An 11,592-nucleotide genomic window follows, 5' to 3' on the forward strand; every position below is an offset into this window, starting at 1 on the left:
CCAACTGCCGCTGATTATCTGAAACTTGATGCTGCTGCTAAATCACTTCAGTCGTGTCCGACTCTGTGCGACCCCATAGACGGCAGCCACCAGGCTCCCCCATCCCTGGAATTCTCCAGGCAAGAATACTGGAGTGGGTTGCCATTTCCTTCTCCAATGCATGAAAGTGAAAAGTGAAAGTAAAGTCGCTCAGTCATGTCCGACTCTTGGCGACCTCATGGACTGCAGCCTACCAGGCTCATCTGTCCATGGGATTTTCCAGGCAAGAGTACTGGAGTGGGGTGCCATTGCCTTCTCCGGAAACTTGATGCTAATGAGGGGGAAAAAAAAAGGCAGTAAGTTCTAGAGAGTAGACAAGAAGAGAGGCAGAAGTCTGAGAAGGATGAGCACTGCAGAAAGGTAAGAATTTGAAAATTCCTCTATTTTGTGATGATGTTTTAGTAGCCAGGTGGGCACATCCTCGTTTAGGGCAGTGATGTCAGAGTGGGAGGTGAGTTTTGATCAGGGGTTGCAAAATTAGTTGTTCAGATTCTTTTATTATTGTTTAATGTTAATGAAGACAAAAATCATTTACTGGGCAATTTATCTGTTTCTTGCTCTACACGAAAAACTTTAGAACTACAATTTGTATAATCCCTCTGGGCATTTTTGTAGGGGGTCAGAGGCAACTCAAATATCCATGACTAGGGGAACAGATAAACAAAATGTGGCAGACATAATCTTTAGGTGTGCAACACATTAAATTTGCACTATATATATTTTTTAAAGTAAGAAAATTATTTTGTAGCAAAATATCACGTATAAATTAACTAGTTCAGGCAGTTCTCTGGTGACCAGTGGTTAGGATTCTGGGCTTTCACTGCCATGGCCCAGATTTAACCCTTGGTCAGGGGACAGAGACCCCAACAGCTGTATGGTATGGCCAAAGTTAAAAAAAAATTTTTTTTTAATGATTTTAAACCATAAATCTTAAAAAAAAAGACTGTTTAGATTATTGAGTCCCTTGAGTTTCCGTACAAATTTTAGAATAAGAAGAAAGCTGGAGTTTTGATAAGGACTGAGTTGAATCTCTGGATCAGTTTGGGGGTTTTGCCGTCTTAACGGCCTTCCCTGGTGGCTCAGACAGTAAAGAATCCACCTGCAATGCAGGAGATGCGGGTTCAATCACTGGATCAGGAAGATCCCCTGGAGAAGAAAATGGCAACCCAATCCAGCATTCTTGCTTGGGAAATCCCATGGGACAGAGGAGCCTGGTGGGCTACAGTCCCTCCCTGAGGTCACAAAGAGTCGGACACGACTGAGCAACTAAGCACAAGGGCAAGAGCCATCTTAACAATATTTCAGGTCTTCCAATCCATGAACATGGGATCTTCCCATTTGTTTAGGCCTTTCTTAATTTCTTTCAACAATATTTTCTGATTTTTTAAAAATAACTCTTGTGCTTCTTTAGCAGCTGAACAAGGGTTTTATTGTTTTTTTTTGTTTTTATTAGTTTTGTTTTTAGAGTATTCATTGCCAGTGTATCGAAATACAATTGATTTTTAAATTTATTTTGTAACCTGTAACTTTGTACAAGAATCATACTTTCTTGTATCATTGTAAGCGTCCAATATTTTTATTGAAACCTGAACATTTTATATAATATATTGTTCCCTACTCTGGACACTGATTATAACCAGCAATAATAATAAACAACAAGGCTTCCTTTTGTTGTTCTTTGCTTGTTTTTTTGTTTGTTCAGTGACTTGGCTAGACTATTTCGGTGATGTCTATTTTCTCTGCAGAGAGCCTCTGATGTTATTCCTCCCAAGGCACCTCCTTTGGGCATACACACAGTCTCCCTGGAAAGACAGTGGTTCTAGCAAAGCCATCTGTCTGTCTTTCCCCCGATCTCTCTGGTTATCACACCCAGCTGTTAGGTTCCACTAGTTTCTGGCTGATTACTCTACTGGTTTTTTAAAAAAAAAATTTTAATTTATTTTTGGCTGCAACGGGCCTTTGTTGCCGTGCACAGGCTCCTGCCTAGTTGCGGTGAGCAGGGGCTGCTCCCTTGTTGCCGTGCACAGGTTTCTCATTGCTGTGGCCTCCCCTGCTGCAGGGTACAGGCCCCAGGGCTCAGTAGTTATGGCCCATGAGCTTAGTTGCCCCACAGCATGTGAAATCTTCCTGGACCAGGGATGGAACCCACGTCCCCTGCATTGGCAGGTGGATTCTTAACCATTGGACCACCAGGAAAGCACCTATCCTATTGCTTTTGACAGTGCCTGGGATATAAATTGCTTTACATTCAGATTCTATTAAATTCAGTCAAGGGTCATTTCTGAGGCCAAGCTTTGAATTTGTCCTGACCCCCGGAGGACTCCTATTAGTTATCTCTTTCCCTAGTTCTCTTTTGTTAGACAGGGAACCTAGGGTTTAATTTGTTGACATGGTAGGCTACTAGTCTCCTCTTCATTGCATACCACCAAAATCCCCATTGTCGGGGATATCCCTGGCAATCCAGTTAAAACTTTACCTTCCACTGCAGGGTATGCAGATTTGATCCCTGGTCAGGGAACTAAGATCCCACATACCTCACAGCCAAAAAAAAAAAAAAAAAAACCCTACTAAAACATAAAACAGAAGCAATATTCCAAAACATAAAATAGAAGCAATATTGTAACAAGTTCAATAGACTTTAAAAATGGCCCTCATCAAAAACTTATTTTTGATCTCCATTGTTTGCGGAGTGTCCTTAGTCATGAACTACCCCCCCCCCCAACCCCACCTCCCTTTCTGTTCCAAATAAAGTCACTTTCTGTGGGAAAAACCTTTAAGCTCTCTGTTCTTATCTGTATCTCTGAGCCACAGTTTGGGAGCTGGAGGCAAGGACAGTGGAGAGACTTTCTCAGAATGCCACTCCTGCTTTATGATTATTATTATTAACAGGACACTTGGCAGGGGTGGTAGCCTCTGGTCTTCTTGGCATGCTTCTTCCGGTGTGGAAAATCTTCACTACAAGCAGGCTGGAGTGAGGCTGATGGAGACCCCCGTATTCTCAGCTTGCTGTTGCTGAATGGAGCTTCGGCCCCATGACTGAAGTTGGGTTGGAGGAGACAGTCCCTAGCCTCTCGATTGCACTTGCCTTCCCTCTATCCATCTGCGACAGGGAATTAAGCGGGGTGAGTAAAGCTGGAAGCCTGCCCCACTGACAATGATGCTATATAGTCGTTGGCTGGAGAAGGGGGATGAGGGAATCCGGCTTTTATTTTTTAATTTTTAATTTTTTTTTAGTTTTTAAGGGTCTTCCTTGTTGAGTGAGGGCTTTTTCTAGTTGTGGCAAGCAGGGACTACTCTCCAGGGCTGCTTGAAGTCTTCTCATTGTTGTGGCTACTCTTGTCACAGAGAGGGCTCTGTGGTGCGACGGCTTCAGTAACTGTGGCCCACGGGCTCGGTACTTGCAGCGTGTGGGTTCAGCTGCTCCGAGGTGTGTGGGATCTTCCTGAACCAAGGATCGAACTGGTGTCCCTTGCATTGCAAGGTGGATTCTTAACCACGGGACCAGAGGGGAAGCCCAGGAACCTGTCTTTTTGCTACACCCAGTTAATGTTCCTTTCATCACCCAGAGATGGAGGTACATGTGGAGCATCATTCCAAATCTCACAGACTTTTGCTGTTCTACTGATATTCAGTGTATTTCCTTAAAGAAATATTTCTTCTTTTTTTTTTGGCCACATAGTGGCTAGCATGCGGGATCTTAGTTCCCCCAACCAGGGATGGAACTTCAGAGTCTTAACAACTGGACTGCCAGGCAGGTCCCTAAATAAATGTTTCTTTGTAATCCGTTTAGAGTGACAAAAATGAAAATTTCTTTCCTGCTTTTCTGGAACCACAGGTGAAGGTTTTCTAGGTTCCTTAACTGGATAGCCCTTAATATCACACAGTTTTTAGTTTTGTGTGCGCTAAGTTGCTTCAGTTGTGTCTGACTCTGCAACCCTATGAACTGTAGTCCACCAGGCTCCTCTGTCCACGGGATCTTCCAGGCTAGAATACTGGAGTGGGTTGCCGTTCTCTTCTCCAGGTTTTTAGTTTTAGTCTAGTTATCAATCTCCACATCACAGAAGCCAAGAATGGCAACCACACCTGAATGGTGACTTAAAGGTCATCACCAGCTCCCATAGCCTCTATTACACTCAAAGATTAGGCTCTGGCTTCCAGGTCCTTCATTATTTCTGACACTTGTGAATTTAACTTTGTCTCATTCAAGTTCAGCTACTAACTCATATATTGCTTTCCAGAATATCTGATTTTTCTAAAGGGCAACATGCCCTTTGAAAAACATCAGGGGACCAAATTTGTGCCAGGTTCTACATTTAGGAATGATGCCAGGGCAGAGAGCCCAATCCATCTGATGTTCTTCCAAAGATTACAGTCCGCTGGGGAAGGGGACAATTTAACCGCAAGAAGGAAGTGAGAAAACTGGCAGGACCTGACCAGTGATCCTCATACTGAGGAGTCCCAATATATTTCCAGAAAGAAATAACATTTCAGATAGGTCAGGAAAGAACAAATCCTTTATTTATTTAATATTTTAATATTTAATATTTTATGGAGCATTGTTGTTTTACCATGTTGTGTGGGCTTCCCAGGCGGCTCAGTGGGTAAAGAATCCACCTGCAATGAAGGAGATGCAGGCAGACGTGATTTCGATCCCCAGGTCTGGAAGATCCCCTGGAGGAGGGCATGGCACCCCACTCCAGTATCCTTGCCTGGAGAATCCCCATGGACAGAGGAGCCAGGTGGGCTAAAACCCATAGGGTGGCAAAGAGTCGGACACAAGTGAGTGAGCACACACCCTGTTGTGTTGGTTTCAGGTGTATAGCAAAGCTATTTAGTTATGCACATACGTGTGCTAACTCTCTTTTAGATTTATTCTCATATAGGTTATCACAGAGTATTAGGTAGAGTTCCCTGTGCTACACAGTAGGTCCTCATGGGTTGTCTATCTTATATAGAGTAGGATGCACGTGCTCATCCCAAGCTCCTGATTTATCCCTCCCAGCCATCATGTTTCCCCTTTGGTAACCATTCATTTTCAAACTCTATACAGTCTGCTTCTGTTTTGTAAATAAGTTCGTTTATACCTTTTAAAAAAAAAATAGATTCCAAATGTGAGTGATATCATATGATATTTGTCTGAGTGAATGAGTGAAAGTTAGTCACTCAGTTGTGTCTAACTCTTTGCGACCCCACGGACTGTAACCTGCCAGGCTCCTCTGTCCATGGGATTCTCCAGGCAAGAATACTAGAGGGGGTTGCCATTCCTTTCTCCAGGGGATCTTCCTGACCCAGGGACTGAACCCTTATCTCCTGCCTCTCATGGGTCTCCTGTAGTGGCAAGAGGATCCTTTACCAATGAGACACTTGGAAATCCTGACAGTACACAGGAAATAATGGGAGGGAAATCGAAAAAGAAGGGGATATATGTATATGTATGACTGACTCATTTTGCTATGTAGTAGAGGCTAATACAACATTGTAAAGCAGCTATGATGCTGTTGTTTACTCAGTAAGCCATAACCGGCGCTTTTGTGACCCCATGGGCTGCAGCCCACCAGGCTCCTTTGCACCTGGGATTTCCCAGGAGAGAATATTGGAGTGGGTTGCCATTTCCTTCTCCAGGGGATCTTCCTGACCCTGGGATCTATTTGTGTCTCCTGCACTGGCAGGTAGATTCTTTACCACTGAGCCACCAGGGAAGCCCAAAGTAACTATACTGAAATAAAAATTATTTAATAAAAAATAAGCTTATATCATAAATACTATATGCTAACAAAAACAGTAGACAAGGACTTCCCTAGTGGGCCAGTGGTTAAGACTCTGAGCTTCCACTACAAGGGGCTTGGGTTCCACCCCTGGTTGTAGAACTAAGAACCCCTGTATCACAAGACGCAGCCAAAATAGGCAAAAAAAGAAAACCAGAAGACAACTTGAGTGACTACGGGTTCAACATGCCTTGCAATCAAGTTGGCAAATTGGCCAATGGCAGGACGAAGTTCTATGTTTGATTTCCAGCAATTTCAGCCCAGCAGCTCTAGGAGAAAGGGGTCAAGAAACTCTTAAGTCATTAAGGCAGCAGTTGGGCTAAAAGTTTGAGTGCCTGAGCTCACCTTTTTCTTTCACCATTTTGTCTGATGACATTAGGAGCAACCAACCAAGGTCATTATATTCCTTAGTTTCTCCCCAGATGTTCAAACGTATTAACAGAGTCACATAGAACCCTGTTATTTTAAGTGGTTGATTAGGCATATCAAACAGATATTTTGCCTAACCCTAAACCATGGACTATCAGTGGTCTTTTTACAACTGGGAGGTCACTAGTGTCTTTTATTTCGGCCACACCACGCAGCTTGCAGGATCTTAGTTCCCCAACCAGGGATCAAACCCGTTCCCCTGAAGCAGAATTCAAAGCCCTAGGTCTCCTTTTAAATGCATTTCAAACCAGAGGCTTGGAAACATTAAACTGCCAGCCAATGTCCTGTACTTTCCATCTGAGAGATAAACTTGAACAGCATGCTCTTAGGTTGAGGAATGATCAAGCATTGACCAGGTGAGGTTGATTCCTATCAGGTTGAAGGGATGTTGGGGTCACCAGTTATTTAAGAAGCAAAATGACTTGGTCAGCCACAGGAGAGCAAGCTACCATGGCACTGCGTTTGGAGCTCTTTCTGCTTTGGGCTGGCGTGTCTTTGTTTCTACAACTGGACCCTGTGAATGGAGGTGAGAGAGGAGAGATGGGCTAGAATTGGTGAGGAAGACCCTGCCCTAGACATGGACTGATAATTAAGGTCATGATACTAATAAGAGCAGTGACAAACCATCTCCCATTTCTTGAGTACGTCCCAAGGGACAGACGTTATGAAGGGCTGCACATTTTATTTAAGATTCAAGAAACTCTATGAAATTGAAACACAGATGAGTTTGGCAGCAAAGCTAAAGGCCTTTTTGAGAGCTGCCTCATTCCTGCATCTCCATTGCACCGTCCCAGACACAGGCAATCTACTCCAGGGTTGGTTATGTTGTTCGAAAGAAGAGCTTTTGATGTTTGTAGAGTTGACTGTTTGAAATATTGGGTAGGCCAAGAAAAAAGTTCACTCGGTTTCGCCATAACATCATATGGAAAAACCAGAACCAACTTTTGGGCCAAGCCAGTAACAGCGACAGTGTGGTCTCAGGGCAGGTCCAATGAACAGTGCACTACAGCAGACCCTGACTTTGTGGTTGAATTCATGTATGTTCATAGGGGAGCAGTGAGAACGTGTCAGGGTCTCCCTCACCTATTCTGCTTAGCTCCCTCGTCTTCGAGTATATTGTTCAGGTAAACAAGGACTTCAAAATATAAAAGAAAATAAAAGTTAGAGATGCAAGGCAGGTCCTACTATAGATAATATTCTAGTCATGGCCCTGCTTTGTTTGTTTGTTGTTGTTGATGTTATTTTTTTGTGTTTTTTAAAAATTTTTAATTGGAGAATAAGTGCTTTACAGTGTTTATATGTGTGTGTGTGTGTGTGTGTGTGTGTATCCCCTCACTCTTGAGACTCCTTCCAACCCCACCCACCATCCTACTCCTCTAGGTTGAAATCACAGAGGGCTGGGCTAGGCTCCCTGCATTATGTAACAGCTTCCCACTAGCTATCTGTTTAATGCATGGTGGTGTAGATATGTCAGTGGTACTCTCTCGATTCGTCCCACCTAACCCTAACTCTGTTTTGTTCCTGCTCCTCCTCCGTCCATCCCCCTGCTCCCACTTTTCTTCCAAATCGGCGGCTGTCTGACGGCTACTTCATCCGTCCTAAAGTAAAGGAAGGCACTGCTTCTGGTGCAGAAACCAAAGGTAATCAACAACGGCAGAGAATGACAACAAACGACAATCTAGTGCAACAAGTGCGGCAGGGTAACTGCGATGGGGATTCTCCAGAGATACTTTACAGGCAGGAGCTAATAGTACCCTCTCAGTCATGGGAGGAGGCAGAGACGCACATTCCCCAAGAGGGCGACCCCGGAGAGCATCAAACATGAACAATGTGTAGATGGCAGGGCTGGAATCTGAACCCAGAATCCAGGCTTCAGAGCTGGCGCTACATGCTGAAGTAGAAACTGTCCAAAGTCACACTTGTACACCAATCCTTACAATTTACATACTTTTAACATGTCAACTAGTCACTTTTAATTTGTATTTCTTTGTATTTACAGGCAGGTGTATATTTCCAAATGAATTTTTTTTTCACTATCAAAAAAAAAAAAAAAAAACAGTAAAGTAGGAACTATCCAAATTTAGAGAAGCCTTCCTCGTCCCCGAGGGAGGGACCACACCACATTGACCTTGACATCCCCCATGCTTAGCAGGGGCTCTGTACAGAGCAGGCTTGGGGGTGATGGGCAGGAGTGAAAGGAGATTTTGCCAGAGTTACCACAGACATCATGAAACCCTAAGTGCCAAGGAAGTGAACAATGTCTTTCTTCTTTCAGATGATAATTGTGTTTTCCCATTCATCTATGGAAACAAAAAGCATTTCGACTGCACATACCAGGGTGCCATATACCCGTGGTGTTCCCTTGATGCAGACTACAAAGGAAGATGGAAATTCTGCACTAATAAAGGTAAGCATGCAGCCTGTCCTCAGACGAGAAGCACCTGGCTTCCCAGATGAAGGGGAAAAGTCCATAATTGTCTCCTAGAGGGAAGCCTCAGGCATCTCCTGATCCAACCCTCTGTGTTCCATCCCTGTCCCTTTCTCTCTTTTTTTGGGGGGGTGGGGGGCTATACTCAGTCTTTGCTGCTGGGCCCAGGTTTTTTCCAGTTGTAGCAAGTAGGTTCTACTCTTTGCTGGTGTGTGGGTCTCTCGTTGTGGTGGCTTCTCTTTTTGGGGAGCATAGGCTCTAGGCACAGGGGCTTTAGTCCTTGCAGCCTGTGGGTTCCGTAGTTGAGGTATCCATGCTTATTTTCTCCTTGGTGTGTGGAATCTTCCTGGACCATGATGGAACCAGTGTCTCTTGCATTGCAAGGCATTCTTAACCACTGCACCACCAGGGAAGCCCCACTTTCTCCTGATAACACTAAAAATAATCCTCCTGCAATTAATGTTTTCACCTATCCCTTCTATTTTTTCAGACTATGCCAAATGTGTCTTTCCCTTTATCTATGAAGGCAAGTCATATGACAGTTGCATAACAATTGGGAGTGTTACTTCGACCTATTGGTGCTCACTCTCTCCAAACTATGACCAGGATGGAGTTTGGAAGCGTTGCTAGCAGTAAAAAGAGGTAAGAGTGTCCAGGGAGGATGGGTAGAAACAGGGGTGAGCAGGGAAGAGAAAGGGCTGGGTAAAGAGGTGGAGTCAGAAGCCAGAGTAAGAAGGAGGGAGGAGGCAGGGGGAGAGAGGGGATGAGGGAGAAAGATGCAGGGCAAAGAGTGAGGAGCAGAGGTTCACGAGAAGAACGATACAGATATGAGGATGAGGAAAAGGGGAAGGAAAGATGGAAACAGAGGAAGAGACAAAGGCAAAATGCCAGAGAAGCGGAGAGGCGAGTCCAGAAGAGAGGTTACAGGATGACAAATGGGAGTATCTGGGGAGGATCAGTAGCAAGAGAAGATGGAGGGAAGGTGAGAAAGGGGTAGAGAGGCCAACAGTCTTAGGAGCAGGCATGAGACAGTAGGAGTCAAGATGGGATGAACAGAAAGCAAAGGAGAAACAGATCTCTGCCCTCTGTGGGGCTGACTGGGAAACAAAACAGACTTCATTAACATTGATCCCAAAATTATGTTCAGTTATGGTCCAGTGCATCCACCCATGGCCATGGATACAATCAAGCCTATGAAACTTCAGTGGAAGAAATCAAGAACTCTCAAGTGAAGGTGAAGCTCTGAGTGACAGAAGTGAAATACTTTCCCTACCTCTCCACCATGTTCCCCCTGTGCATGGGTCCAATCAATAAACACTTTCTCTGCAGGTGTGGTCTTATTTTTTTTTCCTCCACAAAGAAACCTGTGTATCAAATGGGATGGTCTCAGTATGCTCTGGTTAACCAGGCAGGATCTTCTTGTTTTCCTTTCCCTTCCTCGGGGTCCCGATGGAACATCAGAGCACATCACAATTGTCCCTCCTGGGGGTCTGATTGACAGGTGAAGACCTGGTGGTAAGACCAGAAGTGGGGTGGGAGGAGAGTCCCAGAGGGCACCAAGGGCCCGTGCTTATCGTAAGAGATTTTTCTTTTCCCAGCTTAGCTGAAATGTTATTTCTTCCTGGAGTTATTCTCTGATTCCTCTGTATAAGGAGTCCCATCATGTCTTCTCAGTTCATCCTTTCTCTCCTTACAATTAAACTGCCCATCTCTCCAGGGGGACAGTAATTGGGGTGGGGGAAGACAAGATGGACTGTGTTTGCCCTGGTCTCAGTCCTAAATGCAGAATCTAACACATCCATAGGAATTTTAGACAAATATTTTTTCCATCACTAACAGGGCCTGATTGAAAGAAGGTTAAATTCACAGGCGTCAGAAATAATGAAGGGCCTGAAAAGGCCTGATTACTAAATTTTACCCTGAAAAATCATGCAGTGCCTATCACAAAAACAGAAATATAGACCAACGGAATACGATAGAAAGCCCAGACATTAACCCATGCACCCATGGGTACTTTATATTTGACAAAGGAGGCAAGAATAGACAATGAAGGAAAGATAGTCTCTTCAATGAGTGGAACTGGGAAACGTTTACAGCTACATGTAAAAGAATGAAATTAGAACACTTCCTAACGCCATACACAAGGAGAAACTCAAAATGGATTAAAGACCTAAATGTAAGACTGGAAACTTGAAAACTCTTAGAGGAAAACACAGGCAGAACACTCTCTGACATAAATCACAGCAAGATCTTCTATGATATGCCTCTTAGAGTCATGGAAATAAAAACAAAAATAAACAAGTAGGGCCTAATTAAACGTAAAAGCTTTTGCACAGCAAAGAAAAGAAGGTGAAAAGACAACCTTCATCTTGGGGAGGAAATAACAGCAAATGAAAAACTGACAAAGGATTAATTTCCAAAATATACAAGCAGCTCATGCAACTCAATACCAGAAAAACAAACAACCCAATCAAAAAGTGAGCAGATGACTTAAACAGATATTTCTCCAGAGAAGACCTATAGATGGCTAACAAACACATGAAAAGATGTTCAACTTCTTTCATTATTAGATACATGCCAATAAAAACTGCAATGAGGTATCACCTCACACTGGTCAGAAAGGCCATCATCAAAATCTCTACACACAATAAACGCTGGACAGGGTGTGGGGAAAAGGGAACCCTCTCACACTGTTAGTGGGAATGTAGATTGACGCAGCCACGATCGAAGACCGTATGGTGATTCTTTGAAAAAGTAGGAATAAACCTACCATATGACCTTTCCATATCTTGTTACCGAAAGGTACGCATGGGGAGTCTGGCTGCTTGCCGCTCAAAAGCCAGTAAACAGGCCAGGTTGGTGGAAAGGCAAGTTTGCTTTATTTCAGATGCTGGCAACTGGGGGTGGTAGCGTGGTGGACATCTGTTGAAA

At 43.9% G+C, this 11,592-nt stretch overlaps 1 long non-coding RNA gene across 2 annotated transcripts; it reads left to right on the forward strand.

Moving 5' to 3' along the window:
- Positions 1-222: 222 nt before the first annotated feature.
- LOC122690887 lies at positions 223-8,607 on the forward strand. 2 transcript variants are annotated; one of them, XR_006340171.1, is made up of 4 exons: positions 223-399; positions 2,929-3,161; positions 7,838-7,873; positions 8,509-8,551. It is a non-coding gene; the product is annotated as an uncharacterized LOC122690887 (long non-coding RNA). The 2 variants fall into 2 exon arrangements; XR_006340174.1 differs by lacking the exon at positions 2,929-3,161 and having other exon boundaries at positions 8,509-8,607.
- Positions 8,608-11,592: the final 2,985 nt, after the last annotated feature.

The sequence above is a fragment of the Cervus elaphus genome, chromosome 4 (genome assembly GCF_910594005.1).
Source record: "Cervus elaphus chromosome 4, mCerEla1.1, whole genome shotgun sequence".
Taxonomy (NCBI): domain Eukaryota; kingdom Metazoa; phylum Chordata; class Mammalia; order Artiodactyla; family Cervidae; genus Cervus; species Cervus elaphus.